This window comes from Protopterus annectens, chromosome 1.part2 (assembly GCF_019279795.1).
Source record: "Protopterus annectens isolate FY-2018-M chromosome 1.part2, PAN1.0, whole genome shotgun sequence".
Classification (NCBI taxonomy): domain Eukaryota; kingdom Metazoa; phylum Chordata; order Ceratodontiformes; family Protopteridae; genus Protopterus; species Protopterus annectens.
In genome coordinates this window covers 728859130-728866879 of record NC_056727.1, presented here as the reverse complement: position 1 = coordinate 728866879, position 7750 = coordinate 728859130, and positions in this window count along the sequence as shown.

The window sequence follows — 7750 nt, the reverse complement described above, 5'->3', positions numbered from 1 at the left end:
TTTGCCAACCTGCTCATCCAAATACACCAAATGCCAAGATTCCAACATTAACCTTCTCATAATTTCAGAAAAAGGAGAATATTTGGTAACAAAATAAATGTCCTTGTTGTTATCTGCTGGTACAAGTACTGTATGCTGCTTATGACTCAACATTCTCCAAGAAAAATCTCTATGCTGTTTATGACTCCCAACATTTTCCAAGAAAAAATAACCACCAGAAGATTTTGCCTTACAATATGCCCTATCACCACAAACTTTCTTTCCTGCCATACTTAAAATGTCCTCGTTGTAACCTCTACTAGATAACCTGTCCACAACTTCCTGTAAATGTTTACTCTTTAATCTTTCTCCAGAAGCATTCCGCAAAACACGTTTACATTCCCCAAAAGGTAAAGACTCAATGAGATGGGGAGAATGAATACTAGAAGCATGCAAGAAATTGTTTGCAGATGTGGGTTTATGGTAGGGCTTAAATTGAATATTACTGTGCTCATCAACATAAAACTTTATGTCAACAAACTGAATTCTCACATTATTTTGCTCAAAAGAAAATTTCAGGCCATGGGAATTCCTATTCAACTTCTCCAAAAAAAGAGACAACTTATGTATGGGGCCCTTATAAATAAAAAAACAGATCATCAATGTACTGTCTGTATAATACAACACTATTCATGAAAAATTCTGTATTACAGATGAATCTTTTTTCATATTCCCCCATATAAATGATAGCATACAATAGAGCATATGAAGTCTCCATGGCCGTTCCCTTCTTTTGCAAGAAAACCTAATTTTCAAACAAAAAAGGCAAAAATACCAAGGTCACGGATGTGATGTGCTGAATAAATGCTTAACCAGTATTACCACTACATTGCTTGGGCTTTTGTTTTGCTGCTTATTATCACAGGTGATCCTGACAGTGGAAGTGTTGAACTCTTACCACCTGACGTCAGAGTATTGTCATACTCTGATGATAATGGTAGCCAAAAAGAGGCACAGTGGGGGGTGCAGAGGTTGAATCTGACACTGAGGTTGATATTCAGCCATCCCTTGTAATTCCATCGGACACATCCAATAGGCCTACGCCAACCCATTCCAGTGAGCCCTCAGATACTGGACAGGTGAAGGGTGAGACACTCAGTTAGGAAAGTGTGGTCACTGTGGCTTCAGTGCCTGTTGACTCTGGCCATAGCCAAAGTGTGGACAAGGTGCCACACAGGAGGGTTGTTAAGGGTGCTTAGAGGAGGCCTTCATCCTTCACTGAATCAGGTGTGTCTTCCCGTGCCAATTAACACATGTTTAGGGCTATCATGGAGGCACAGGCATGTTCCCATAGGTCCTTCAAAGAAATGTTTAGGGTTGCAGATGTGGCGCAGGCTGACATGCATGACTGCCTCGACCGTATTGCCGATTCAATGGAGCAGATGAATGACAAGTTCGAATGGGCAGTGTCTGTAATGGAACATCTGCCTGGAGGGGGGTGGCATCCTCATAGGCATAGGTCAGCCACATCAACTGCTGTTAGCTGATGTGGCTGTGCCCAATCACACTCCCATAGTGGCACTACTTCCACTGCTCCATCAGTGCTTGAGGTGTCCACAACCAGATGTGACAGGCCATGGGATCATGGTCCTGGGCATCCTTGTGAGGGAAACTCATCCAGCATACATCAGTCATTTTCAGGTAGCAGCAGTTCATCTGACCATGGGCATGGACATGCCAGTACAACTCCTGGCATAGCCAGTTCTCAAGGATGTGTATGACAATGATGATCTGCCACCTCTACCACTCACAGCTCACACCTGTCCAACATACCAAGCTGTAGAGCTAGCGCAGAGCTTGGCTGTGTTTATGCAGACACTCACACACCAGTTTTACCTAAAGGAACCATACAGACACACAAAGACACACACACACACACACACACACACACACACACACACACACACACACACACACACACACACACACACACACACACACACACACACACACACACACACACACACACACACACACACACACACACGAGTTACGTAGTTCAGCCGTGAAGCTTAAAGCTCATTTTGTCTCACTGGCCATTTATTACTTCCTCCAAATGTCTGCCTGCCTCTTTTTCTTACTCACACACACTTACCAACCTTTTGTGTCAGCCTAGGCTTCCTGCCTACCCACACACACACACAAAACACCCTGTGCAAGTGATGATAACTATGCCATATCCCTGTTTTCTATATTTTGGATTCAAGGATACATAACATTTGTGTCTGATGCTCAGCCCTCAGGGTGCATATTTGGCTTAGTGCTTAGTATTGCGTTCGTGATGTTGATTAGGTAATTGTACCTTTGACTTACATTGGCCTTAGAAAGTTAGACAGTTGATAAAATCAAACATTTTTTGCATCAGTATTGTTAATGATCTTGTGGGGGTATGAAGTCTGAAACTGAAATGTGTCTCATTACTTTCCAGCTTCTCTCTTTAATGATTTTCCAGTAGAATAGTATGGTGCTAAACTGAGGACATTCGGTGACCATCAGTATTTTGAGAGGTATGAATTTGTGAATCTTTGATGGTCGAGTCCTACTACTTGAAAATGTACACATATAAATTACATAAGTCTCTGCTGTCACATGTTAAAGTAATTTCTGTACAAATCAACCACCTTTTACTTGCTTGCATTAACAAGTAACAACATGGAAGTATATATCATTAATTTGTATTATTAAACAATGCAATCTAGGTTCAACACTTACCTTGTACATCCAGCAGTTGCAACAGTTTTAGTTCAGGGCTGACTCTGTCTGATGCTAGCAGTACACAACCATTACATAAATAGGTAAAGGTTGTGAGTGTTGCCTGGCATCAATGTTACTATATGTATGTGCATAGGAGGAAAATTGTAGCCCTTTAGGTGGTGAATGAGTGTGCTATGCATGGCATCTTAGCCAATGCAAAGTCATATTGAGCACGGCTACATCTGACTAAACCCAAAGCAGCTGCTGGATCCCCCTCTGACCTCTCACCTGTGTGTGGCTGTGATGACCTTGCCATTGGTGGTGGGATGTGTGCCCCTTCCCCTTGTTGATCCTGCTAAATCTGATTTCTCAGGATGATGTTGTGTAGCATAGTACATACAGTGAATATTTCAATACATGTATATTCATTGTACTGCAGGGCTCCCCCAGATGTAGCTAGGTACCAGAACTGTGACTTCAGCAGCCCAAACACATTCTCTTATGACATTTCTGGTTTGAGTTTGTGCCTCATTATGGTGTTCTTCAACATGTATGTGTATGCATTTTTGATGGGTGTCATCAGCTACAGTTCCAGTGCATAATCCGCATCTCCCACTAAATGACCCTCTGGGATATCCCCCATAGATCTCTAGATATCTGATATAGTTAGGAGATGTGCCAGATATGTGAGTCGTGATAACTGCCTGGGTTGCCAGCACACACATTCAAGATGATTCCCTTTGCAATACACATGACTGGCAATTAACACAGTGGAAGCCCTATTTATCTTCCCTGTTCCCCAGGTGGTGCCTTAATTTCTATATGTGTGCACTCTATGGCATCCAGTATTCCAGGGTAGTGTGCTACAGGGTAGAACTCCTGCATATTTGTGGCCCTGTCCTCAGGAATACAGGGGAAATATATGTTGTCACTGGCATTGTAGCACAGCATTCAGGAATTGATGGAGGATCCTGGATGCTGATGCCTGTGACGCCCCTGGCTTGTCCACTGTTGGTCTCTGAAAGGTTCCTGTAGCTAAAATTCTAAGTGCTACACATACCTTTGTTTTCACTGGTATGGGTTCCCCTCAGTTTGCTTTGGCTCTGAGATGAGGATGACAGAGATTGCAGAGTTCCTGTAGTGTGTCTGTATCCACTCTGTAGTGCTCTACAATTTCCATGTCATGTAGATTGTGATAAGTTAAATGGGGTCTGAAAACTCTTCTCCTTTTTGGCCTTTTCTATTAGCTGCAGCAGCAGCAGCAGCATCGACTTCAGTCTGTTGCACATATACATGAATTAAAGCAACAGCATCCCCTAACATTGTTTCTGTGCAGACTCCTTTCTGTTACTATATTCCAATAGGTTTTGGAATTTGCAGGGAAAACCAGCAGTGAGTTTACACAGTTGCTAATAGTTTGTTGAATAACTCCTACATTTTGGATTGGTTGATTAGCATACATTTCAGCTGCTTATGCTGTAATTAGCATGCCACAACATTTACATTGTTTTCTTGGCTGTGCACACCATGTAGAGCTGCTTACTAAATCTAAAACAGTGTGTTACCATGTGTGAGCTGTGGAGCAACCTGCACATGATGTAAATGGACTGTGTAAGTTTCATTGAATTTGGCCAAATGACTGTTCCAGTCAGGTAATGAGTAAAAGGAGCACCTGCTTGCCACTGATTAAAGAACTTAAAAAGAATAATATTACTGCTACTTTATTGTCTCCTACAAAGAAAAAAAATCCTTCTTCCTGAAAGAATCAAAATAATAACACACGTCTGTTAATAAAACTAAAATTCTCAAAAACACTGAAGAACTGGACTGAAATGCTTTATCCCTAAAGAGACAGAGTGAGCTGAAATCATGGAAAGCTACTTCCAAAGTCAAAAAGCTTAAAAACAAGTGACTTTTATTTTCTGACTACATGAATTTTATCTATTGAAATAATAGATTTACCCTTTAATCAAAGGATTTATTTAGCACCTTAAGCTTAAAGTGAAATATAAGTACGTATATATGCTTTAAAATAAGTATTCTGCATAATAGGGAATCCAGATATTTAATCTTACTATATCTGTAGTAAAGGACTTAAATATATTTCATTTGAGCTAAACATATAAATGCATTCTTAAATGATAATGATATATTTCTCTTAATTAGAATGCCATTAAATTATAATTTATAGAATTTGAAACTTTAAACCTATATAAGATAAGAACTTTATTTATTTTGATTCAGTATGTGAATTATAGAGTTAAATGAATGCCATATGTAAGCATTATAGTGATTAGTAGTGTTAGCAACTGTGTTTTGTATGTTCCTTTATAACACTTTCCTTTCACAGGTTGCATATGAAACAGACAGCACTTAAAAACAAGATCCATGTGAAAAGAACACCTTAGTTATAGAAAACTAATTGATTCTTACTTGCTTGCTTACTTCCTGATTGCTTCTCAAGCTGTTTTGATGAAAACCCATGTCTTTGAGGTGGTCAAAGTTCAGCATTGATATTTGTGAAAGCAGGAAGTGAAAGAATTGCAGTTATGATGATGAAGAGACAAGAACTGAACTACACTTCAAATGTATATGTGAGAAGTATGCCGAAAATAACTTTTAACTTTAAAAATATCTATTTTAGAAGTGATCGATTAGAAACACAAGACTTATAATAATATTATGCACTGTACTATCTCTGATGTGTGGGCTCACTTGCACTTTACTGAATGATAAATCTGGGCCAGGTGCCCATTTACAGTGGAAACCCAAGGAGAAAAGTTCCAGTTGCAAACAGTTTGCAATACATAAAATTCACACTCCAAGGTAGAGAAATTAAGATACACAAGGTCAGGAAATATATAAGTAAGGTACATACACATAATAATAATAGACAAGTAGTAATATAAAAAAACATTTTTTAGTAAAAATATATACAGCCATTGAGCTTTCAATTGAGAGAGATTGTGTTTATATCTATATATCACATCTCCTCTCTCTCTCTCTCTCTATATATATATATATATATATATATATATATATATATATCTGTGATAAATATCTGGATCTCTCTCTATCTCTCTCTCTCTCTCTCTCTCTATATATATATATATATATATATATATATATGTATATGGATTTAAGGAAATTTTAGAGTATTTACATAATTCCACTATATATGATGAAATTAAAAGAATACAAGTGTTACCTGAAGGAATGCATAGAGGGTTTTCTATCACTGAATGATAATAGCCAGGTTAATAAAGTCATATTAGGGGATTCCTTAAAAATGCATACTAAGGATAGAATGTGAAGATGGTCTAGTAATAACATGAAAAAGTGGGACAAAGATTTCTTTGAAATACAAGATGATAAACATAAAGTGAGTTTTGAACAACAATCAAAGAAATTATATAATACTGAAAGTATTTAAAAAACTAATGACAGAATATCAAAACATTTTAACACCTAAAGTAGCAGTAGCTCTAGAAAAATTAATAATTTATGAAATGACCCCTAGAAATTTCCACAGATTAGCTAATTGAAGTAAGCAAAAAAGCACAGATCAGTAATATTAGAAATCCCTGTGCAAATAAGCTTACTTCAGATATACAGAAAATACTTAAAATCTTTAAAATATTCCATTAGGACCTTAATAAAAATAACAGTTTTGAGGGTTGCAAAATTGATAAGTATTTAAAGAAACATTATGAATAAATGTAATGATCAGCAAATGTCACTATTAAACCTATTACCCTAACTGTAGTTAAATATGTTTAAAAAAGGTAAAAATGGCAATTCTCCACTATTAGATGGTTTAAGAATAGAATTATATAATTTGCTTCCATTAAAAACCCAGCCACTGGAGATGCACAAGCCAGTGCATTTCTTTGTGCCGGTCGAAAGCCCGGATAAATAGGGAGGGTTGCATCAGGAAGGGCATCTGTCAAAATTTTGCCAAATCATACATGTGGACAACAGTACAGATATACATACCAGATCTGTCGTGGCCCAGGTTAACAACGACCGCCACCAGTACTCTTGGCCAACAGGGTGCTGGCGGAAATTGGGATACTGTTGTCCGAAGGAGGAGAAGAGAGGGAAGGCATGCCCAAAGGCAGGTAAAGGCTAGGACTGTGATAGTGAGGGTTGGAACTTTGAATGCTGGCAGTATGACTAGTATAGGGAGAGAGCTAGCTGATATGATGGACAGAAGGAAGGTTGGTATATTGTGTGTGCAAGAGACCAGAGGGAAGGGGAGCAAGGCTAGGTGTATCGGAGGTGGGTTCAAATTGTTTTATCATGGTGTGGATGGGAGGAGAAATGGCATAGGAGTTATCCTGAAGGAACAGTATGCTAAGAGTGTTTTGGAGGTGAAAAGAGTGTCGGATAGAGTGATGTTTATAAAGCTGGAAATTGATGGTGTAATGATGAATGTTGTTAGTGCATATGCTCCACAAGTTGGGTGTGCGATGGATGAGAAAGAAACATTTTGGAGTGAGTTGGATGAAGTGGTGATGACTGTACCCAAGGGTGAGAGAGTGGTGATTGGAGCAGATTTCAGTGGGCATGTTGGTGAAGAGAATAGAGGGGATGAGGAAGTGATGGGTAGGTATGATGTTAAGCAAAGGAATGCAGAAGGTCAGATGGTTGTGGATTTTACAAAAAGGATGGACATGGTTGTGGTGAATATATATTTTAACAAGAGGGAGGAGCATAGGGTGACATACAAGAGTGGAGGAAGATGCACACAGGTGGATTATATCTTGTGTAGAAGGGCCGGTCTGAAGAAGATTTGGAGACTGTAAAGTGGTGGCAGGGGAAAGTGTAGTTAGGCAGCATAGGATGGTGGTTTGTAGGATGACATTGGTGATCAAGAAAAGGAGGAGGAGTGTGAGGGCAGCACCAAGGATCAAATGGTGGAAATTGAAAAAGGGTAATTATGAGGTGGAGTTCAGGAAAGAGTTAAGACAGGCACTGGGTGGCAGTGAAGAGTTACTGAATAGCTGGGTAACTA